General features: G+C 37.1%; 1 protein-coding gene across 1 annotated transcript in view; it reads left to right on the top strand.

Annotated features, from left to right (window-relative positions):
* Positions 1-26,483, top strand: part of LOC127659220 (beta-1,3-galactosyltransferase 1) — a 173,109-nt gene that overhangs the window by 129,988 nt on the left and 16,638 nt on the right. Inside the window, exon 2 of the mRNA XM_052148939.1 lies at positions 19,302-19,341. The gene's annotated coding sequence lies outside the window, so the exon portion shown is untranslated. The remainder of the gene's footprint in view (positions 1-19,301; positions 19,342-26,483) is intronic.

The raw sequence follows: 26,483 nt of genomic DNA, 5'->3' as shown, positions 1-26,483 counted from the left end.
AAGGTGTACATTTTATCAATTTGTGGGTTCCCTGTGAATCAAACCCATGATCTCGTCATGGCTAGCGCCATGCCCTACCAACTGAGTTACAGATAATAATTATTAAGTTCAGGCATGAAACTCTAAATGGAGCAAGCTGATAGGTTCTTTGAATTTATCTTTTAGCCAATCAGCTCGATGATATGTCAAGCAAATCGGCTCACATGGTGTAAGCTGACACCTTTGACATTTCATCTATTTAATCAATTTGCATACTCTTTCTTTGCCTAACATTTAATTTACTCAGTTTGCAAGAAAGCCGGTTTCACTGCAGCATGCTGCAAAAGTTTTCTCTGAAACCCATCTCCTCCCCAGCTCCATCTGTCTAGATCTGCTACACGGGGATTGCATTTATGTCTAATTGTGTAGCAGCATGTCAAACATAATCGATGAAGCATGTCTGGCGGTCCGAAGAAGTTGTATTCGGAACTGTCATATCCTGCCGGAGATAGGAGGCAGGAGTGAGGAGCCTACCCCCGAGCAGGACGGGACTCAACTGGTGGTGGTGGGGTGGTGGAGGTTGCCGTGTTAGCACACTGAAACAGCAATGTGATAGATTGTGAGCAGACATATAAAGCAATGGCTTACATGTGATTGGCTGGGAGTTACCTAGCTAATGGTGCGATGATGTACAGCTGCTAGTCTTCCCGCTAGAACTACGCTGCGCTTACATTTCTAGAAATCTACAGTCCTAAAAGTGCCAAAAGTTGAAGAAACATCCTTATAAAATATCTGTTAATTCATTTGTTTGTGTTTATTCATAAACATGGTCATTAAAGTCTCACAGGAAATAATGAAAAGCTTCATTTCTTTTTGTAATGTCTTGAGTTATGAGAGTTGTTACGCACTTTTATACACATTGGCTCATAGTGGAATCTGTTGGGAGACCAAGTGAATGATTATAATATCAAGATGCACAAGCCCCATTTTTTTGTGTTCACAAAGGGCCAAAGCAAATATTAAATATGCATTGTGCAAGAGTCAGTTATGCACATTGTAGAGCTGCATTACATTTAAGAACAGTTGTGAACATGTTTACTTTAGAATAGTGTCATTTGAATCTCAATACACTATTATCTCTAAGCATTACAGGGTTATGAATTGCAAATGCACAGTTTTTTGTGTATCATATGTATTTGCAGTGATACCGCGGCCTATATTCAGAGCTTTTCTGCTGTATATGATGTAATGTAAATACAGTGAATTTAGAAATTCATATCAAGTTTTCCTGTTCTTAAGATTTGTGGTTTTCAGCTGGTTTTGCAGCAGGATCCATATTTTCCTTTGGATGTCAAGTGGCTACCCAAATACAATGATTTATTATAAGAAAGTAAACAACAATATTGTTCAAATCGAACATTGAACTGCATAGGCAAAAAAGAATGCAAAATTATCATATTGTGACGTTTTTGTGAAGTCATCGAATTAATACGATCATCCCAACATGATTTGAAGTCATGTGATTCACAAATAAACACAGGCCCAAAGCATTGACTAGTAGTTTAACTAATTGACTAGTTTGATAGTTTCCTGGTGAAATGAACACTAGAAGCACTACAACTACGACTTTTACTCCCTTTCACACAAATCATGAGTGAAAACAGTTTATAAACACTTTTCGCCCTGTGCCTCACTAAAGGCTATGACATCTAAACACTTTTACTAGAGTGCATGACGATACATTTATACATTTTGTTCAAGTCCAATGAAATTGTGTGGTTGCTCAAGTGATGAACGAATGTGTCATAGAAGCACCACAAAATGACATGTTTGCTTCAGCAATTGTGTTTTTCTTCTCGCATTTGCATTTTCTGACACTATCGGTTTGGTTTAGCTTTAAGGTTAGGGTAGGGAGGTTGCTTTTGTTGAAGAGCATTAAAGGGTTAGTTCGCCCAAAAATTTTAATTATCCCATAATTTACTCAACCCCAAGCCATCCTAGGTGTATTTGACATTCTTCTTTCAGCCAAATACAATCTGAGTTATATTAAAAAATATCCTGGCTTGTCCACGCTTTATAATGGGAGTGAATGGTATCTTAGATTTTGAAGCCCAAAAAAGTGCATCCATCCATCAAAATATTTGAAATAAATATTAATATTGTTCTCACAAACTTGCATGTGTGAAAAGTTCATTTCAGAAGGCCTTTATTAACCCACTGTGATGGATGGTTGCGCTTTTTTCCACCTTTGGAACTGCTGCGATATATGAAAGAACCATGCAGTGTAATTTTGCAAAAATGTCACCACAGTCACATAATTTTCATGAGATCAGGCTGCAAAAATGCTACCTACTGAAGACTTAATTACAGTACTGATCTTACATTGTGTGTAGTCTTTTTATTCATTGTTACAATTGTTTTGTTAATTATGATGTTGAAAAAAATCTTTCCATTGTGAGGAAGACAAAAAAAAAAAACTCGCACAGTTGGGTTGGAAAACAAATTCCTGGCCAGAAAGTACCTTTTAAAGCAGCTCATAATCAATCTAAATCTTTCTATTCTTACACTGGCAGAGATTAGTACAACAATTTGCATTTCAGAGGACATAACTGATGCAGTTTACTTCACTGTTCAAAGCCAAGTGCCAAAACGGAGGCCAAAGGCAGACAAACAGAGAGCAAAATCATTTTGTTCTTTAATGTCAATTAAAGAACAATGGCTTTCATTATTAATCTATCTTAAAGACAGTAAAAAAATATTACTGAGTAAACTGGTTAAATGAGGATCATTTAGATAATTTGGCAACTTTATTACACTGTTTTGATATTCATTCTAAGGGTTTTTTCTTAACCCCTAACCCTCAGTATTAAACCTTTGCAATTAATTCAGCCCGGATTGTTTAATGCATGGGTGGGGAACGTCAGGCCTCAGGGCCGTATTAGGCCCCCAAGGCCATTTTATCCATTTGAGAAATTATTTAAAAAGCCAAAAAATTGCCTCGATTCAATTGATTGAAAAATAAATAAAAAATACAATTATTACAATAAAAAAATAAAAATAAAATAAAATATGATAACGCAAACTATTGTATAATAGACAGACCTTTTAGTGTTTTTTCTTGGTGCGAGAGCACATAACAGAATGCAGAATGCATAAGTTAATTTCAACCCACAATCAGAAATTGCAAGCAATTGAATGGCCCGTGAATTATCTCGTAAATACTGGAATGGCCCTTAATGGGAAAAAGGTTCCCCACCCCTGGCTCAACATATAGGCTCCATTCAAACTTTACTGTCTAGGTAATTTCAGTCTTAAGCGTGTTATGTTTTTTTTTTTTTTTACTTTATAATGATGAAATCTCACAATGACAGCAAGACATATCAACAGCGTCTGAATCATCAGGGCTTCAAAAAATAAAACAAAATAAAAAAACAGCACAGACAGACAGAACAACAAATACAGTTTAAATGAACCCTAAAACTTTGCTACCTTGCAAGCTTGGGTATTTCCTTCAAGAATGCTAATAGTTGATTGTAGGGCATGTTCTTGTCATGGCATGAAGAAAATGTATCAATGTAATTGCGGGTTGGCAGATTTTTTAAAAGGACACTCAAGGCTTGGGGCGACAGTAATCTCTCCCTCTTTCGCTTTAGAAAGAGGACAGCTTAGCAGAACAACAGGGTGACGTTTCATATCAGAAACTAATTATACGCAATCAAGATGACTGGCAATAAACAAGTTGCCATTTCAAGCCTTGATTTGATGTTACATTGTGTGGTATTTTCAAACCCATACATGGTGACTGGTAAACCGTATGTCTTATCTAAACAAATACAGTTCAGTAAAAAACTAGCGTCTGATTTTTTGTACACTATCATAATGATATTAACTGATAATGTTAACATTTGAACTACTTAAATGTGCTATCTGGTGCATAATAGAAGGCCATATGAACCCTGATTAATAATACATTTATAGACTGTGTTCAGTGTTTACCGTACAATGATAAAAAACTGATAACTGATAACAAAAATGAAACTATAAGGACATTTATAAGGTTTTTACTTCCAAAAAAACATACGTTTATCATATTTTAAATTAATAGTGTATAGTATGATAGTGTTTTAGTATAATACATTTGGTAGTATAGGGTTTAGGGTTCGGATTTAGGCTTCAGGATTATATTTGATTAACTTAACTGTATGTAGTGAGGTAATGCAATAAATGTATTTTATGTGAAGCTGCTTTGAAATTATATGTATTGTGAAAAGAGCTACACAAGTAAAAATAGACTAGTCATGGCTTAAACATCAATTAAACAACATAAAATGTAACTAATGAACCATATAGCATTCAGGGTGTTGGTTCAATAACCAATGAAAAAAATAGAAATTGAGCTATTTAAATAAAACAATAGCCTGAGATTATCTGTGTGACTTCTGGGAATGTCTCAAAGTTGTAAAGTGATGCAATAATGTTCCTGTAAATGTGCATGTATTGTCTTGTTAAATATTAAATATTTGATTTGTTATAATTTTGAGGTAATTCATACTCTGTACTTCCAGAAAACACATTTTACAGTAAACTTATATTAGGTTTCAGGGGTTGGCGTTATGGTTAACAATTAGGTTTTTTGCTTTAGGGTTATATTATATTTATCTTGATAAATTAATATGGTATGGCTACCTACAGTTTACCAAATAACCGTTTTTAACTCTAGCATTTTTACATAATGTTTTCTTTACTGTAGATCTGAAGGACAGCAGTAATTGCTCTTTTCGAAGGCACTTAGCTGCAGCCGGTGTACTAATGACCTTACAATTATGCAATCTCCTTTATTAAATTCCTTCAATTCTGATCTCTGGTCTGCAGAGGGTATGAAAGTTATGCAAATATATATATTATCATTCCTGTTCCCAATCTCAAATAGATGCCACATGACTGCTCTCAGATCAGCATCATCAAGGTAACCTTTAGCATTTGTGCATCTGAACCCAGCTGTTTACAGAGTGTACGGACCCTGCGTATCAGCGCATTGTGTGTTAGATCTAGTGTGTAGAGTGCAGGCCTGGGGAACAGTGAGCCAATGAAACCTTAATTACATCCTCTCTTATCTTGCTCCCCTCACTCTCAGTCTGAGCTGCACACTATCAGCACTTTGAATTAGAGTGCTCAGCACGCTGCACTAGCCTCACCTGTGGATAAACAGCATCAGGGAGTCATTGTTTGAGAAGCATGTATTTTGACTAAATGCGCAACTGTATGCACCACCAGATTTTTGCATTTTACATGTACCTGATACTTGCTCCTGGCTTTATCTTGTTATGCATGTAATATCTAATAATAGTATCAAACATTTTTAAATCTTTTTACATTTCTACATCAGTTGACTTTTGGGCATTAGAGCTTCTTGGTTGGGCATTCCTATTTCTCCCATTCATTTTAATAGAAGTGGCCAATCTCTACTAAAATAGTCTCTGATAATAATAATATACATTATAGATATCTATGTTCTTAGAAATTTCTAAATGCATTTTAAAAAGGTGCCATGTTGTCCAAGCCTTTAAATGTGACCTTTTGTAATCTTTAAATCTGGTGAAGATGAAAGCTTATTGATTGTCAATTTAGCATGAAAACTATTTAGAGCACAAGTCTGCACACATGCTCCAATAATGTCTTGGTGTCGTCTATACAACCTTTTCCAGAGAGGTCTACACTGATACTTGGATGAACAACTGATATTTTTAACTCTGGTCTGTTACTGGTCTTTGGTAGTTTTTCACACTAAGCTACTGCATTTGACCTCACATAAAAATGTGTCACAGCCAGTGCTGGACTGGTAATCTGGCATACATGGCATTTGGGCTGATGCATTTTCGAGCCGATCAGGGGTGGACTGGCCATCGGGAGAACCGGTGATTTAGTGATCGTGAAAGTCTGCCTTGTGAAACTTCTATACTGTAGCAGAAAACATGTTGTAGAGAATCAAGCTCTCTCGATGCTGCTGCTCCCAGCTGAGCTTCAGTTCATGTTCCTATGTAGGACTCAGATCTCCAGAGTGTAGGATCGCACAGAATTTGCTGGAGCCAGTCATGGATGTATTATGCATATGGCAAGTGTAAATCCCTTAACATGGCACGACAAGGGAATGCTGGGTAAAGATCTGCTGTATGAGCACTATGCAAGCTAACTCGGTGCAACATCAGTGAAGATCAGAACATTCATTCCTGTAACTTCAGTATGCTTGTGTGTGTGTTTGTGATTTAGTTTGGAGACATGTCAAAATGTTTTCTACTTTCTCTGGAAATCAAGCACCTAGTACGGACGATCATAGCTATTGCTCTCTAATATAACCTAAACTCTATAGGTCAATTTTCTACGGTTTTCCATGTGCTGGTACGTCATCCACACAGTGCAAGTAACACTTACTTTGTCATCTTCATAGTACAAACGAACTGTCTGCATGCAGTCTGGTTTTTCAGTTCACAACAGAGCTTTTGGTGTGGACATGTTTCCATTCGACATTAGAGCTTTGTTTATTTTGAAATAGATTTCTAAACTCGGGAAACTCTGGACTTTTCAAATCTTTTAATAAATCCTAAGAAGTGCATGCTGTTAATTAAACTATGTATTAATCCTCATTCCCAAATAAGCAAGTATAACCTCAATTCCATGGTAAACTGATGTTAATAACTTAATGTGGATTCATGTACATAATGAATCAGCTCATGGTAGATTTGAAAGTAAATATGGAGTTCACAGTATCATTATATATTGTAGAAACATAAGGAACAGTTCTATTAGGAAGACTCGCAGACTGAGTGAAATAAGATGACATTTATTTGCTGAATATAAAACAGAAAAGTAATGTCTCTCTTTGGCATAAGAGTAGTAGTTGTAGTACTCGGAACCGTCATATCCTGCCGGAGATAGGAGGCAGGGGCGAGGAGCCTACCCCCGTGCAGGATGGGACTCAACTGGTGGTGGTGGGGTGGTGGAGGTTGCCTTGTAGCACACTGAAACAGCAATCTGATAGATTGTCAACAGACTTATAAAGCAATGGCTTACATTTGATTGGCTACAGGTTTCCGAGCTAATGGTGTAATGATGTGCACCTGCGAACTACGCTGCGCTTACATTTCTGTTCACTTACACTGATGTCTTAAGTAGTTATCACTGTCAAGTTAGGCCTCTCTTTTCCGTTGACTGTGATTAGCATTTGCCATGATTCTGATTCATCTCTGCAGTTTTTAATCAAGCCTCTGCAACATATACTCATATTTACTAAGAAAATGATATAAATGCTTTGCTGTGTCACACATCATTCCAGCCCACATAAAAATAGTATCCATTTGATTTTTACCACTTTATGAGCACATATTACAAGAAATTGTGCTGTTTACAGAAATCTCAGATTAATTCCTTTAGGGCAGGGTGGAGCTTTGTAAAGGGTCTGTTATAACTGAAAAGAGTGCAACACTCTGATTCCAGAAGTTTTGTCTATAGGGAAATTGATAAGTAACAGTAATTTATAAACCTTTAAAGACAGACCTACCTTGAGCTCAGAGGTTGTTATTCAATGATATGTGCTTCTGCTGAAGCCAACAGTACAAGTAATTGTTCTTCATTAAAAAGGTGTTTTTAAGGCCTACCCAGAATATTAGAGATTATTCTTTGACTTCAAATATATATTTTAAAATAGTTAAAAAAATGCATAAATTCTGATTTCTGAAAGTGTGAAAGAACTGTTTGAATGTGCCGCTTCTTTATTGTTAAGTAAAATTTGGTAAAAAAAAAAAAATGAATTAATATAGTGAGCAAAACCTTGGCCCATCCATTTTTATTGAGGCCCACCCAAATGTAATTTCCTAGCTAGGCCCTTGTTGTGAAGAACTACACTACCCACAATCCAGCAGCGAGAGATCCACCAATCAGAACGTTGCGGCAAATAAACCATGGCAAACGAGCCCATCAGCATCCGCCCACTCCCATGACACATTGACACAATCAAGGTAGTCTCGCTAAACTCCCAAACTACTTATATATATTCATGTATCTCAAGATTTAGCAATAAACTTTAAATATATCGATTCTATTCTTATAATCAACTACTTTAAATGAACAGTTTCATATTTGAATAGCTTTAATGCTATTAAGCGTTCATGGGATTGTACTTCATTCCAGCAATGAAAGATGTTAAGTTGTACCTTTTCTGTCTAATATTCAAGTACTTTTTTTGTTTTAAATAGAAGTTCACAATATTTTCATTCACCTAGAAGCTGGTTGGTTAGGTTCATGGCTTATAACTCTTTAATGAAGTATTTAATGGAGTTCCTTTGGAAAAAATGAATGGCAAAAAAACTTCCTGACTCAATACGGCTGATTGGCTACTTCCTTGGTATATATCTTCATATTCCTTTGACAGTGCAAACTGAAAAGAAAGCAGCTCTAAGTTGATCTTACGGAAGTCCTGAAGTACTTAATAACCATAATGACAACTGACGTTTCCAAGTTCATTGTGCTCGCATATTTGAAATATTCCCTTTGATGAATGTGTGAGTCGTACAACCATACGGTGTTGAACGGCCTGCTTAGCATTCTCCATGGAGGTGCAGCCCGATAATGAGGCAATGCAGTTCAGACTTATAAAATTTCACTGTGGTCTTTAGATCCTATTAGCTCACTCCAGAGGGTTTAGAGAGAAGCCAACAGGCACAATCAAAGATGTATTTTAATCACATATAGCTGTGTCTTGTTCCAGCTACTGATTTCAGGCTGTGGTAAATGTTTGTGCAGATGATGTAATCATGATCAGTGGTCCTCAACTGTTTTTTTGTTTTTTTTCCAGGACAAAGTAACAACCCAACTCTGCCAAACAAGACAATATATTATCAAGAATTGCATAGGGCCAAAAATATGCAAAAATATAAAATAGGATCAATAGGACATTTTCTTTATAGTTTCAGTATTTGGTTTCAAAATGCTTTTGAATTGAACTTTGATACTTTTATGCTCTCGGCAGCCAATAATTTACCGAACAAAACACATTGTGGTCAACTATTTCATGTGTAGTAATCTGGGTCATATATTATTTCACATTGCATATTTTGCTAATGGCTTTTGAGGAAGAGTGCATGTCACACAATCTGTTCATCTTTGCATCTGCTTATTTTGACTAGTGTCTACCAAATGGCAGATGAATTTGAGTCAAATACCTTTGAGTTAAATTGGACAGATGGTCTTTGACATCAACGACAAAAGATATGGGAATGTTTTCTCCTCCCTTTTAAAAGTTAATGAGCCTATTTATTTAGCCATCCTAACTGTGCATGTTTTAATGGTTAGTTGCAGTTTATTACTTGCACTTAGCATTATTCATTGTCTGCTGTCTGTGACACAATTAGAACCATTGGTTTAAAGAACAAATTCTTTCTTTAACAGTCATATGCATTTACTACCTGTGTCGTGACTTATGCACACGTGCATCACGTTATCATCTGTGTAACCAGAACTCATTACTGTAGGCCTGTAGCATCCCACTGAGCAATTACAGAGACATAACGGCTAGATTGCATGAACGTGATTGCATTTGCTCATCTGCGGCTAGGCTCTCTGTCGCAAATTGCATTTATTTTTTTTTTTGCAAATTGCAGACGTGCATGCTTATTATGTGTCATAACAGTAGTTCATTGGGTTAAAGGGATAATATTTATATTTCCTAAAGTAAACCTGCCAACATGATGCTGGTTTGTTTTGGGTGGTTTCCAGGTCATTGCTATGCGGTTGCCAAGGTGTTTTGTGTCTTTTTGTTTTTTTTTCTTATATAGTAATCAAATAACTTGAAGATCAATATTTAAAGTCTATTATTTAAATAATTACACTTTAAATAGTGATGTAATAAATGGGGATGTACAGTCTGCTGGTCGTAATTGTAAAACAAACCCCTTCATGGTGATAAAAGGCTATGTGGCATTGGGGGGGCATGGTCATGTGTTGGTCTGCGGGAGAGGGAGAGCGGTAAGGCTCGTCACTAATTATAGTGATGGCTATAATGCCACAGGCTAACTGTACATTATCTCTTATATATTGGATTTCAACACACTTGAGGAAAAATATGTATGTATATAAAAGCATATCTTTGATAGTTTTATTTGGCCTGTAAACAAGGTAGCAGTTTGAGGACTATTTTTTGTGGCAGATAATGGTTTATTGCTTTGTTTCCCTGTTGATTTCCCGGTGAAATGAAGTGAAATATCAGTAAATCTCTTGTGAAAACCTGGTTTTATTGCCTCTGATATGCGCTGCTGTTCAGACATTAAGGCAGCACTTGCTAAATTATAAGTTACATTTTTTACATTATTGTCCCAGTGGATTAGTGTAAACTTGTTTTGAGGTTTTTAGACTTACTCAAACAAATATGACTGTGATGGGCTTTAGGACTGATCGTCTAGTCTCTCTTTCACTCACACGTTCACTGCTGTGCTCTTCTGTTTTGTTTGAAAATGAACGAACACATTGGCAGAACATAAATGTCACTGAATTTTGCCATCATTTGTAGGCGAACTAAGCAAAGATTGTTCGCCCAGTAGGTATAAATTAGAATTTAAAGGGACAGTTCACCCCAAAATAAACATTCTGTCATCATTGTTCCAAGCCTGTGTCGAATGTTCCATGTTCAATACAAGTTAAGCTCAATCAACAGTATTAGTAGCAAACCATTATTTATAAAAGCAAAAAATGTGGTTACAGTGAGACACAACAGAAGTGACTGGGGCAAATCCATTAACATTAAAATACTCACTGTTTAAGTATAGCCACAAGATGTAAACATTATGTGGTTACATAATTTTTATGTGATAAATTCAGGGATTTACTGGAGTGAAGATGTTTACCAGATTGCTGGGTTTATGGTGTTGCATCATTATGACAACAAAGTTGTTATATTAGATATAACTTTACACAGATAAGTTTGTAAGCGATTTTATCACTTTAAAGTGATGGTAACACATTTAATGTTTATGTCTTGTGGCTATAGCTTTTTAAATAAATGAGGGACGAGTTGAAATATTTTTTCGCTGCAGTCAACATTATGCCACAAATGCTGTCGATTGATCATAATTTGTTTTGAACATGGAAAATTCAAAACACATAATAAAATAAAATAAAATAAAAGTGTTATAAAATAGTCTTTATGAAATATGCTATATTCCAAGTCTTCTAAAGTCATACGAAAGCTTTGTGTAATGAACAGACCAAAACATAAAGGTGGTGTGTCTATTTTTTTATGTATTTTTTTCTTGTATCCCAATAATGTTAAGTCATTTGTTGTTCGATTCCTCTGAAAATCACCTGTGGCTCTATCAAAACATTGCGCGGGTTGTTTAAGAATCACATCCAGCAAGAAAAAAAAGTAATATGGGTTTAGATCAACAGGGGGATTAAATAATGACAGAATTTAAAAATTGTGGGTGAACCATTCCATTAAAAACATCAGAATGAGGTCATATATATTCCATATATCATGTTGGTATATTCATGTTTATTAGAAATGTCTGAAATAGATTTACAGAGTCTGATGAGTGGTGCTTAATCAACAACTTGTCCCTTAACATCTCCAAAACCAAGGAGATGGTTGTTGATTTTAGGAATAAAAATAGTATGTCGCTCCAGCCCCTGGCCATCAAGGACAAAACTGTGGATTGGGTGGAAAGTTTTAGGTTCCTTGGGACCATCATATCTTCCAACCTTAAATGGGAGACCAATGTCAGCAAGATTGTTAAAAAAGCTCACCAGCGACTTTTCTTTTTAAGACAACTTAAGAAATTTAAGGTGTCCAAGGTGGGAATGCTCCACTTCTACAGAGCTGTGATAGAGAGCACACTTACTTTCTCCATCACTGTATGGTGGGATAATTGCTCAGCAGAGGATAAATATGCACTGAATAGGGTAGTTAGGACAGCGTCAAGGATAATTGGGTTGGACCTCCCTAAGATCTGTGACATTTACAACACCCGTCTACTTAAAACTGGACTGAAAATACTTAAAGATTATTTGCACCCCGCTAATTCCCTTTTAATTCCTCTACCATCAGGTAGAAGGCTAAGAAGCATCAGATCCCGAACCACCCATTTTTCAAATAGCACTTATCCACAAGCTGTGAGGTCCCTCAATTTACACCAACAATCGTTATCTGCTCTGCTTACACAATTATGTCCTCAGTATCACTAAATGCATTAGCATTTTATCTGATTTATTTATTTATTTGATCATTTATTATACTTATCCATTGGTAGCAACCCAAGTATTTGTCTTTTGATTTTGTTTTGTTTTTATTGTATATGTTATGTCTGATGATGTGTTGTAATTTTGGTCCAATACTGTCTTGTACTGTCCTGAGTGAGCCAAATCACTAAAATGAATTCCAGGCGATTTGTATCGTTTTGGCAAATAAAGACTTGAACTTGAAATTGATTGTGAACAGCTCTGTTTCATGCTGATTTCACTTAGTGTCCTCGATAGGGGGTGTGTGAGCTAATAAATGATCTCTCCACCGCTGCAGCTCTTTTAGTGTGTGGCCATGTAGCGCAGTTGTTCTCAAATCATTTTTTTTGGTCACACATCCCCTTTAAAACAAGAAAACCTTTTGCTCCCCAATCCATAATCTAATAGAAAATTATTGAAAATAATATACAGTATATTTCTAATAGTTTTTGTTTTATTTATTTGTAAAAAATATTTACTGGAAAGCAAAATATTTTGATTTTAAAGGATTTTAAATCTGCAGAAGAGAAGAGAGATATGAATGAATGAAAGAGTCATTATGAACGAGGATCTGCTAACCGGCTGACCAAGAGGAGGAGCAGCATGTCGTTCATTCAGTTTGTCAATCTTGTTCAACAAGAAAAGGGTCCAGATTAGTTATGAATAAAAGTGAGGGATGACCACACATTACAAGGACATATGACATCTACCTATCGCTTTTCCCACCGTAGTGCCTGGTCTGTTGTTTTGCAAGCTGCTCTCCATTTCCTGTGGTCCAGAGGGTCTTCCTGGTCGACTCCAGTGTCATGCATGTCATCTTGCTTACAGTCCATTCAACATTTCTTGGGATGACCACAGGGAAGCTGGCCAGCTGGATCTAACCTCATTGATGTTTTTGCCACAGATGTTTCTTCGCTTTGCATGGCATGGCCATACCACCATATAGGCGCCTCTTGTGCATCTTGTCTTGGATCGGGGAGACACCTAGTACCTTCCATACGTCAGTGTTTGCCATACAATTCATTAATTTAATCCCCAGTGCTCATTGAGGCATTCGCATCTCCATTGTGTTTAATGCCGCTTCCTGCTTCTTTGTCGCAGGCCAGCATTCGGTTGCCAGTGTTGGCCGGACTTCCGACTTGTATATCTTCAACTTTAGGTGCAACAGGATCTTGCAGTTGCATAATTCTCCGGGGAATTGGTGTTATTTCAATCAGGCAGCATTGACACAGTGTCACCCATATTGAAGCGAATCGCCATCTGTCGAGATGTGTGAACATCCGAGCATTATTAAAACTCATCATTATTTTCAAGCTAGTATTGTTGTCTTTGTATAGCTTGATAAAAGGTCATTCTCAGCAGTTCACAATATGGTAGATATGCTTTTCTGTCATTTGCATGGAAACGCCACTTATGATGCTTAAACACTCTAAGTAGAATTGTAGACATAACTTTTTATAAAGGATAATTAGTCTTTTGTTTATGTTTCTGTTTTTGGTTCATGGGTTCAAAAAGGTTCATTGGGTCATTTGGCATCATCTAAAGGCGCAAAGGTGTAACTTTCAGAAAAGGTCAATAAATTAATCATTCAATGAATCTAAACAAATGTTTTGGGTGAACGGATTCAAAAGATTCGAGTCACAGAAAGGAATCAAAATCACCACCACTACTGTAGAGCATGAGTCTTACTAGTGCAACTGTGATAACAGTGACGGTGATCTGTGAGTTATCATAATTTATGTAAAATCCTGAGTTTTTCCTGATCCAACGATCCTGATGGAAGTTAATAGAAGCTAAAATCTTCAATAATCTGTAGGAATCTGGGCATTTCAAACTCACAAACAGCACTTTCTGGCACTTTCAGCTCAATTTGAGCAAAGCACCCATTGATAACTGTTATTTTCTGCCATTCCTAAAGAACCCATCTTTAACCCCGTAAATTTAGGTAAATCCAGTGACTAGTTCTTCCTCAAAAACACTCATTTTATCAGCCTGGTTCCTTGATAACACAACTTAGTTTCGAGGTGAACTGATAAAATAACCTACTGTATGTACCATTACTCATAGAAGTTGCGATCAACCGGCCAATTAGATTAGAGCTTGCCAGATTGAGAAGGTGCTCTCCAGTTTTGTGTTTAATTTACATTCAATGGTCAATGAAAGAAGCAGTGTGTCTGCAACTAGGTATTGTGAGACTACTGTTACACTGGCATACCTTCAGTAAAAATGAGCTACTCACTGAAATGGTTGAGCGTGGTAGAATTTGGCAGAGATGTAGGGCTTTAGTCATCTTTGTGACAGGAGCTGTTGGTTTAAATGAGGGTGTGAAGACTCCAGGGACATCCCTCGAGGACGATAATCCACAGCCTGGAAAATACAACATGCCTCAAAACAAGCCAGCACACTTATCTTTATTAAGAGGTACACTTTTGGTATAGATTTCATGGCCACATTGTGGGAGAATATGCAGTCGAGCCAATGGGGGAAAAAAATGTTTTATCAACCCAAGCCTTCGAGGAAATAAAGCAATATTTCCGAGCCTGGACCAAATTCTCTTTCAAAGAAGATTCATGTTTACTTGACATTTGGATTGTGATTTTGTAGCTGACATTTCCTGCGAGATGAGGATGTGCACTGTTGTGATACATTATTCAGAAGAGACAGCAATGGTCATGTCTTATTGCATCACTGTTCTCGCTCAGTGTTATGTGTGGAGTTTCTTACCCATCCGTTTGTCACTCATGGGAAGTCATTTCTGATCCAACACAAGAGCTGGCAATGGACATTGTACCGGTTCTGGTGTATTATATATAAGGCTGAAGCTGTTTTGCTGAGATTTTAATTGATCACATTTGCACCATCATAAATTCATGCCCACTGTCTGATGCATGGTGTGTTTACAAGGTACTGGGCTGATACACTGAGCACTTATGAGGAAGTGGCATCAGCACTTTAAAAGATACTCAGAGATTACTTTTAGGTGCATAGTAGCAAGTAATGGTCAGAAATGTAATGGTTCCTGTTCTTATCAGGAAGTCTACACACACATATTTGCTCATTTCTGGAAAAATTTTCCACATTTTAAAAGCACTGACAGATCATTCCAGAAGATGTCCATCATTTTGACTGAAAAAAGATTTCACCAACGGCACGTAAAAATAAAACAAACTGATTGATCTTATTACGTGTCAGTCACATGGTCTCTTTCTCTCTACTGTAAGTGGGCAGTGTAATATCTTACACTAATTGAATAATATACATTGACGATTTGACAGTCATGAGTGAACTCAGCACTGTTGCACTATAAACACCGTAAAGCTTTGCCGTTCCTTGATTACACCACAGAGGTGTACAATCAGTAATCACATTCCTCCATATTTTCCCCTCTCTTTCTTTCCCTCCAATCAAGTCTACTCGAGCGTGCCCATTGTACATTTGGGCCTCAGATTGTTCCTGGGAGCCAGCAGATGCCCTGACCTAATCCTAACCAAATGGAGCCTGTAAGACATAGTACCCTCCCGGGAACAAAGAGGCACTTTTTTCCCATCACGCTCAAGCGTCCTTGTACTGACGGATGTCCAGCGAGTGAGTGTAGTTGCTGTCTGTGTGACCATTGCAATTACAGCTGAGATTAAATGAACCAGACCCATTTAAAACAGTCTCCATATGCCCTACATCTTTTAATTACATTTCAAAGAAGAATGGATGAAACTCATTTGCTACAGCATCTGTACACTTTTCCCATTTATCTAATTCTCTTACCTTCTGTGAAATTGTTTGATTTGTAGAGTCATTAGCATTATAAAATCATGATCCATAGGTGTGATTTTTTAAATTAGGGGCACTTCTGACTATATCAATATCTTGAATAATTAAACGTCTTTAATTGGAGGTTTGATGGAGGTGTTTCATCAAACATTTATTACATTCAGTGGCCCCAAAGAGTATTTGGTTGCTGTCACATACTTTCTCTGCTCACTTGTTGTCATCTCTCAATTTATATAGTGCAAAATATATAAAATACAATTCTTTGTTCCAACATTGCTATTGTGTTAACCACAAAAAAATGTGAGTTATAAAGTTTAGACAACGATGACGGTTGGACCGCTTTTTCTTTTTCTTTTTTTTAAAGAAGCCCTATTTTGCTTTTTGGGATTTTACTTTTCCAATAGTGTGTAATATAGCTGTGTGTGCATGTAAAAGTTCTGCAAAGTTACGAAGTCCAAACCAAAGGGAGTTACACTCTCCCACAGAAAACACTGCTCTTGAACTGCCTGAAACACCTAGTTTGCAGTCCAGCCATTTCTTCCATGACATAGCTACGTCACTATGTAACACATTTGCACAATGCCCGCTTCAGGAATGCACTGTTCAGGAAGCCTCGGGAGCTGAAACTCGGATATGGTAAGAGGCGTTACATTTCCGACACACGCTCTAAGCCATTGACCAATCACAACAGACTGGGCCGGCTGACCAATCAGAGCATGAATTAGAATGAATTTTCACAGAATATAATCATAAAACTGGCATTAGCTATACAATTCAGAATGTCATGGAAGATGACATATTTGGATGAAAATTAAAGCTGTGTATTTATTTTATTATATACAACAGTTAGTTCAAGTCCTCAAATCTGATTGGATGAGAGACGTTCCATGAACACTGATGGTCTGACAGCATGAGCAGTCGGACGCTTCACTGTGTGTGTGTCACTCCGCTTGTGTTCACGCTGTTCTAAACTAAAGTGTAAGTGTAGTGAATATCTGTTAGGGGTTACTGGCTTTATTTTTGAAATTACATATGTTAGCCAGCAGGTGGTGGCAAAAGATAATTTTTGTGTGTAATATGAGCCAGTTGGTGACGTGAATCCGCTAGTTATTGTTTACATAGAACAGCGCTCCATGATCGCTCGTATTACCACTACATTACTTAAGCTAGGACATTGTTTTAAACAGCTTTAAATGAACAATTTCAGGATTAAGGCTCATTGCAGCTGAGAGACACGAAGGACTGTTTGATTACAGAACTCGAGGCGCTTGCCGAGTTTCCACATTGGATACACACTGTTTAAAAATGGCGGAGGATAACGCTGTTTCTATAGTGATCGACTCTTGCGCAGCTACCACGAAATACGGAGAAATATCCCCGCTTGGACGCTATTTTTCCGCTGAGAATGCTTAACTTCAAAACGCTGACAGCATCTCTGCTTGGGTGTGGCAACAGGTGATCGCACTCTCTCCGTCTCTCTCTCTCTCTCTCTCTCTCTCTCTAACACACACACACACATACACACACAAAGACACATAGACACGCACACACCCATCAATCCATCCTTGTTTATCCAATAACTTTTTAGAAACAGCACAAGCCGTGATACTATTTCTTAGTGAACTTTTTGAATTACTAATGGAGGTTTGGACGCATCATTTGTTTTGAACTAGCAACGGCAGATTATGATCCGTAGCGTAATAAAGTAGTTCCTTGAACAAATGCATTTTTATGACCTTAATCGGTTTTTCCTAATTTTTTAAAATGCAATTGTTCATTGAACTGTTGTATATAAGCAATATCACACTCGCAATCGTGCTATACGGCCCTACATCAGCACTGCTGTAATTACCTACAGCACTCAGCACTCAGTTTGTGGCCTCGTGTTTGCGGCCGAATCACAGCAGTGCTGATGTTGGGCCATATAGCACTCTTGCTCGTGTGATATTAGTTAAAATTCACAGCTTTTCGGCTGCTTATCTGGAGGTGAGAAACTACCATCAAAAACACACAGAAATGGCAAAATAAAAGATTGATTTAAATGTGTTTTTGCATAAATTGTTGGCTGGGTAAATTGTGCTGGAAATGTCCTGGAAAATTGTGCATTAAAAAGAGTGGGAACCATGTTAATATTAGCAACTGCATTCTCTAATAAGAGGCGCACACCAAGCGCCCTAAATAAGGAATGTGCAGACACTGACAGACATAATAATGCTATAAAAAAACACATTAAAGCCATCTTATTGGTCACATATAATGACGACGCATGCAACTTTTTTAAACTCACAATTGAGATAGATACATACATTTAAAAATGAACTTGTTACACTGGCCAATTTTAAATAAAGTATAGTGAATTTAATAATGTGCTAAAATTCCTGCCGCTTATATTCTACCCTAAAATATTGGTGTAGCCTATCTTTCAGTTTACCCAAGAATTTACCGTATTAGTCATTCTAAGGAACAGAATGGCAACATGGCTTTAAGTTTGTGTCTTAAACCAGAATGTTAGGGTGTATTGACATACTGAAAAATGTGTCATGAGCCTGTTTGTTTGTATATTTTCATCTTTGGTTGTCTTTAAAAAATTGGATGTCCGCAAATATTAAAACAGCACATGTGTACAGGAGACATTTAAGATATAATACAATTGCCCCCTACAAACAGCCCAATAAATTCCTGTCATGCCTAATTCTCCCCATAGCTTTAACTTATTCAAATACTTTCAGTTTTGTTGCTCCGTGTTTTTGTTTTCTTGTATTTTAAATGGGCAGAGAAAGCAAAAAGGCATCAACTGAGTTGGCTTCCACAGGCGAGCTGGACTCCCATGGAAATAATCATGTTTGAAACAATTTTAAAATGACTGTCTAAGAGCTTTCGGGTGTACTTAGAGAGGATACAGTCTCTTTATTTGAAACTGATCCATTTATTCATTGCAGAAATTGCTGTCATGATCCTCCGTTTATACAGAGGATTCGCTTTGCAATCAATCTACAAAAAACACCTGTGATATTGGATATGGGTTCAGCTGTGTTGTCATTTGGAAAGGTTGGCTCTCACTGTTTTTCATTAAAATGGGCTTGCACGGCATTAAGATGCTGGAAATAGAGCAGCAACATTGATTCATTGTAGTCTGACTTTGCGAGTAAGTGGTTCTTTGTTTTTGTCTATTTGATGTTTTCCTTCGATCTGTTTAATTTGTGTCTCTGCTACATCCATAGGCCTGTCTACAAAAAGACACATCTTGACTTCAAATCATCTAAAATTCTCTCTTTCTCTCTCTTTCTTTCTAGCTCATCCTTACATCATTGGACTGATTGATAAATTAAAAAGGTGAGGTAAGACAACCGTGAGAACTGCAAAAAAATAAATAATAACAATAATAATAATTAATCAGTATTTTTGTCAAGTCAAGTCATTTTTATTTGTATAGCGCCTTTCACAACACACATCATTTCAAAGCAGCTTTACAGAAGATCAGGCATTAACAAAAGATAAAACTGTAATATCTATAATGTCTTAGAATCATCATTGTGTAATTAGATAAAATACGATTGTTAATTGTGTTTAAAAATAAATAATAAAATAATAATTGTATTTATAACCCCAGTGATCAAGCCGAAGGCGACTGTGGCAAAGAACACAAAACTCCATAAGATGTTGATTAATGGAGAAAAATAACCTTGGGAGAAACCAGACTCACTGTGGGGGCCAGTTCCCCTCAGGCTAACATCATGAATATAATGCCAATATTACTTCTGTATAGTGAGAGTCATGGTTTAAAATGATTCAACTAAGTAAGTGTTAAGGGTCAGTGTTTTAAACAAAGATTTAGTTTGAACTGTAAGATTATTGACTAATGTCTTTGAAGTTCATCCTGGATTAACTGCAGAATTTCACATAGATGCAATTGTCCTTGTTAGTTGGCTGATGAAGGGTTTTGTTGGCAATTAATTGTTAGTCTATGTATTCCATTTCAAGTGTGTAGTCCATCAATAGACCGAGGTGATGTAGGCAGAGTTCGGTGAGGTGCATCGCTGTTCAACATGGCCGGTAATTTCGGTCTGGTCCATCCTATGTCCAAGGTTCAGGCAATGGCATATGAGGTATCCCATGTCTTATGGTTGGTGTTGGCATCAGTTCATCCTCTGAAGTCCATCATAATAGACCGAAGTGATGTTTGGCTGGCACCGGCTGCATTTAGTCATCATCACACAGCAACACGTAGCAGTGCAGTCCAACACGAAGCAGGAATGGAGCTGGATCCAGCTGGTTCTGATGACCTCAGGATAGGAGTCCCGAGGTTGAGACATGGAAACAAATAAAATAATATTAGCATAGATGCCATTCAATTTATTGCAGAGTGATAGATCAATTACAGCAGCCTAATTGTGGGTTGTCCTGGTTTCCAATAAAAATCTATAAACATCCTTAAAGCTGATACATTTACTTGAAAAGTAAAATTGCAAAAGCTATTAAGATTTGTTTTCAGGGTATATAACTTGAATTTGAGCAGTGTGACCAAAGTCAAAGTCAGAGGAATGTAATATCACTAACATGTTATTTTTACTGGAAATTCTAAGAGAAAATGGTTTATATATTAAATAGTTATAATATAATCCCAGTTAGATAAACCAGTGAGTTCAATATGTATCAAATGATATATACTTATTCTCATCAGATTATTTTCATTTGAAAACCTTAATGGACACAAACTAAAAGATTATTCAAATAAATGCCACGAGTGCTATTTCAGTTAAAAACAAAAAACAAAAAACTCAAAACTAATATAAAACCGACACTCAATTCTAATTACTACATTTCTACTACACATTATATACCACATTACCCCGCAGGCCTTGGTACAGTTATGATTATTATCTCATTTATGACCAACCAGGAAACTTTTGTCAAAACGTTGTTATGAAACTGTGATAGTTTACTTTAGCTTACTCCTTTGCATATTTTACAAAAAGCTTGTATGATTCACCATATGCAATGTTTGCTGGAAGTACGGTTCACTTAATTGGACAACTACTTGCTGCTGTATTTTGTGGAAGCTCCATCTGTCACAACTGGTGTTTCATAACCAGCCTAAATTTTTTAAGTTGTTCTGCAGCATTTTGTGACTTTTCCACACCTTGCAAAAAAAAAGTTGCACAGTTTAAACTTAATTCAAGAATTTGACCAATTGTACCACAAGAAGTGCTTTCTGAAATTCTACTTTGCTTAACGAAATTTAGCTGAGTACCTTTTTTATCATTAGTCTCTCTGACTCATTAGCAAGTGTTCTGGCTGTCAATGTTTTTTTCCACTAGCATATGTTATATTGATGTGCAATGAACATCAGATGATCAATGTTCCATAAAATGTTTATTAGCATAATGAATAGTGTGCAATGCTCCTATTAGGTGACACGAAGTATACTTTCTAAATATGTGCCATAATAGCAACTTAGCTCTTATGTGAACAGGTTAGCATTTGTTTTTGCATAGATTAGGTAGTTGCATATTTTGCATTTAATAACAAATGCAAGCAAAACTGTCACTCTACAGCCCTGCACTAGAGCCCTTTTAGACTTCTTAATAGAGCGCACAAGTCCCATTAATTATCTCCATAGGAGAAACTATTTTTAACAATAATTATAAACCTCTAAATACAAACCTAATGGATTATCTCCGACACTGTTAGTCTATGGCAGTGGATTTTTTTCTCCTACCCCAGCTTCAATGGGGTCACTCGCACCGGTGGCCTATATATTTTTTTCACAGTCGAACGCAGTTATTTTCAGTCGCAAATGCTTTTTTGGGTGAACTATATCTTTAAATCAAGTCAAGTGGTTTTTATTGTCGTTTCAACCATATACAGTTAGTACAGTACACAGCAAAACGAGACCACGTTCCTCCAGGACCATGGTGCTACATAAAAACAACAAAGGACCAACACAGGACCACATGAGACAACACAACGAAATAAAATACCTACATAAACTACCTATATATACCTATATAAAGTGCACGTGCAAACATGTGCAAAAAGTACGGGACAGTACAACAAATTACTGACAATGAACAGGACAATAGACAGTGCAGCGCCGACCAGTACTCAGTAGTGCAAAAAATAACATCAAAATAAAAAAAAATAAAATATATATATATATATATATATATTAGAATTGGGAAATTTAACATGTTAATTTCCGCAATTAAGGATTGACTGTTTAACGTGTCAAAAAATAAATAAATAACACAATTAATGCAGTATCCATTTTTTTACTTTCTGAAACTTCACTAAATCTTTTCCCCACTTCCTGTGGCTTACATTGGAGATAAGAAACTGATTGTGTGAGCACAATTGTGCACGCTTCTTCCTGACTTGCAACGCATTTCCCTGCCATAATAAACACGTTAGTGGATTTAATGTATGGATAATGGAGACTTCGCCCACAGTCTGGTGAGTCAGGTGTGCAGAGATACAGGAAAAGTGCCATATCTCTTCACATCACCCGGAATCACTCACTAACGTAACGTGCCCACTGGTGCCTGGTGAGCGAAGCTAAGCGGGTGTTTTTAATACAATCAATCTCACCAGCGTGGCACTCGGCTCCCATTGGGATGTATTGAAAATGCCCGCTCAGCTTTGATAACCATGAGCAAGTGGACAAGTATGGTCACCGTCATCTGAACCAGTGTCAAAAGCGAAACCGCACAAGAGAGACCCAGCATTTGGGCGAATGGTACCCACAGAAAATAATAGTTCTGAGATTTTAAATTTCGGAAAATTAAACTTTGTTTAAAAACTAAATGTATTGTGACTAATAATGCATTGGCAATGTACACTTGAATTTATCTTGCCAATAAAGTTTGATATGAATTTTATCTGCCCATTTGATCCTATTATTAAAAAAGTCCAGTAAAAAAATGGCAGATTTTCTGATATTTCCCAAATTTTTATTACAGTATTTCCACTGATTTTATGGCCTGGGTGCCACAATTATAAAGTATGTTCCAATGTAATATTTGGAAAATCATGCCGGTGATAAAGCAAAATGTGGGACACTTATTAAATTAGTTAATACCAAACATAGCATAAACCGAATTGTCATGTTATGTTAATCTTATGTTGCATAATAGGATGTAACATACAGTATCTAATAGTTCTCACTACAGATACATAGTTTTTGTGCTTTGGGATTTAATAAAGTAAGGGAAATTCATGGAAAGTGCCATGAAAGCTCTGCGCTTGGCCAAGGCTTCGGGCCGAATAATCTTCACCTGCGATTCATTCGATTAGATGAAATCTTCTTTCCTGCTGCCTCCTAATGTATTCATTGTCTGTTGTGTATTAATCCCAAGGCGCAGAACTGTTGACCTGAAAATTCACTGTAAAAACTGCAAGCTAAACCTGTAAGCGTTTGCCTTACAGAACACTGGATGGTTCATTACAAGGTGAATGACGAAATGCAATGAAAGGAGTTCTCCGATGTTCTCTGACAGTGAAAGACTTTTTCCTTCAACTTTGTGTGTTCAGACAGATGAGGCCAATCCCTAGTGTCCTTCACGCCATGTGTATTAATAATAATAATACAAATAACATTGTTATTGCTGATACGCTGGCATGCTTTAGGCACAGTTTTACATCATGCTGCTCTATTTTGCTGTGCAATTCTCCCTTCTCTGCATGTGCAATCCACCTCCACAGAAGACTGCAGGTGTTTTGGCCTGATCTCTGTAGTCCTCATGTATCCTGCTGTGATGTGGACTAAAACTGCAGTAATAATCTGACGCCTGCCTGTCAGTGCAGTCGTGACAATGAATCTCAATGCCTTCTTTAAGATATTTAAAGGGATAGTTCACCCATCTGTCTTCATTTATTCAACTGTCATGTTGTTCTGGACCTCCCTGAAATTTGTTTGGCAGAATCGTATCCTCAGTCACCATACACTTTGATTGCATCTTTTTTTTTTTTTTTTTCACAGTAATGATGTGGGTTGCCAGGTGCTCTAAAATAATTGTTGTTGCCAAACTGAACCCTCGGGCAAACATATGGTCATGTTTGTGTTTGGATGCCCCTGCATACCTGACTTAATTAATATCTTCAGCAATTGGTTGGATTTCTTGTTTGGTAGGAATACATCTCAGGCAATGTTCTCTGCCTCAGAGATATCTCAATATTAACTTGGATTGTCTTCATACCTTTAGTCAATTTATTTCGGTCAACCAGACTTTTATTAACAATATAGATCACCATTGACTATGTTTATACATTGAGTTTATACATTGATTACACTGATTCAGACTGATTTGAATCAGTCTAAATCAATTCAATCAAATTGCAAATTAATGTATGGATGGGTGGATGGATGGATTGATGAAATTGAATAGGTGGCCGGGTGGGTAGGATGGATGTATGGGTGGATGGATGGATTAATGAATGGATGGATGGATGGATGAATAGGTGGATGGGTGGTTGGGTGGGTGGGTGAGTGGGCGGCCAGGTGGGTAGGATGGATGGATGGATGGATTGGTGGGTGGGTGAGTGAGTGAGTGTGTGGCCGGGTGGGATGGATGGATGGAAGGATGGGTGGGTGAGTGGATGGCCGTGTGGGTAGGATGGATGGATGAATGGATGGATGGGTGGATGGGTGAATGGGTGGCCAGGTGGGTAGGATGGATGGATGGATGGATGGATGGATGGATGGATGGGTGAGTGGGTAGCCGGGTGGGTAGGATGGATGGATGGGTGAGTGAGTGGGTAGCCGGGTGGGTAGGATGGATGGATGGATGGATGGATGGATGGATGGGTGGGTGGGCGGATGGATGGATGGATGGATGGATGAATAGGTGGGTGAGTGGGTGACCGGGTGGGTAAGATGGATGGATGGATGGATGGATGGATGGATGGATGGATGGATGGATGGCAGGGTGGGATTGATGGATGGATGGGTGGATGGATGGATGGATGGATGGATGGATGGATGGATGGATGGATGGATGGGTGGGTGGGTGGGTGAGTGGGTAGGTAGGTAGGTAGGTAGGTTTACATTTACGTTTATGCATTTGGCAGACGGTTTTATCCATAGGGATAAAAAAGTGATTTCAAGGTATAATTTTTATTTTATTTTTATTGTTAGTTTTGTGTGTACCCTGGGAATCGAACCCATGATCTTGGCATTGCTAACGCCATGCTCTACCAGATCGAAGTATTGATAGATATATAAATGGGAGACATGACTACAGAAATCTCCATTAAAAATCTAGTTAAAATAATGAGGGCATGTTTTCCACACTTTTTACTAAATGAACACTAGGAAGAATGGTATTTAATCACTTGCATTTATCTGCACCTCTATACAGTGATAGTAGCCTAATAAAAATTATTATTTACCCACATGTATTTTTTTATTATTTATTTATTTATTTTTTAGTAGGCAAAAAACGCCACTTACTTATTGTTTGAACCCAGTTTGAACTTAATATAATACTGGATTATTATTGTGGGACCCAGTCATTTTTATTATTATAATATAATACTGAATTATTATTGCACCTTCACTTGGATACTTTTTTTTTTTGTGAAAAGTACAGTGTGTATTTCACAGTTTACAATGTTCCTCTTTTCAAATCTGGTGAAATGCTTTCATCCCCCTATCTGTGATACTGTGTCATGTTTTTATATATTCACATCAACATATGGAGATTCTGGTTGTTTGATTAGTTGTGCAGTCCAAAAGGATCTTAAAATTACTGTTTTTTAATGATGCGCTCTTTAGGAAACATAGTGGCTAAATAAAAAAGCACATTAAAATCATTATGATATTCACAATATCATTTGTTTTTACTTGTACATCATCATCAAAATCATTGTGATTGTATCGTGAATATTCGATATATCGCCCAGCTTATTTAAGTGCCTTTAAATATAGCAATGAACATCGCTGAATCTATGACAACAAAGAGATAGCAAGGATGTGTCAAAACACAACTGTAAAATCATACTGCTGCTTCAGAAAAAAAATGAAATTAAAAATTATGTGTGTTAAATGTAAATTAGCAAGTTCAGCAAATGTACACTGTTTCCAAAGCAACTTCCCACTGTATGGAATAATGCAACATTAATGTACATTTTATGAGCTTATTTGGTTTCGCTGCTTTTGCAGCAATTCATCAAAACTTTTCATTTGGCTTAATGTAGCTGCACTCATTTAATCGTTTGATTGATTTGATTTCTGCCCTTGTGCTGCAGTTTTAGCAAAGCTCAATTTAGCTCAACCCCCTAAAGCTGGAAATATGTAAATTATGCGAGTACTAATGTTAGTGTGTCAATCGGACTATTGGGAAAAAAGCACAAGTGGTTGTTTTTTTGTCTTTGGTAAGATTGCTGATGCCGTTTTATTTTTATTCTATGTTGTTGACACAATGCTGGGCTCGTTAGCATTCAGAGGGCACATGGCTGTGAGATGAGAGGCACCTCCA

This window comes from Xyrauchen texanus, chromosome 18 (genome assembly GCF_025860055.1).
Source record: "Xyrauchen texanus isolate HMW12.3.18 chromosome 18, RBS_HiC_50CHRs, whole genome shotgun sequence".
Classification (NCBI taxonomy): Eukaryota; Metazoa; Chordata; class Actinopteri; order Cypriniformes; family Catostomidae; genus Xyrauchen; species Xyrauchen texanus.
The sequence above is the reverse complement of the archived record's forward strand: the minus strand, read 5'-3'. Positions and strand labels throughout refer to the sequence as shown.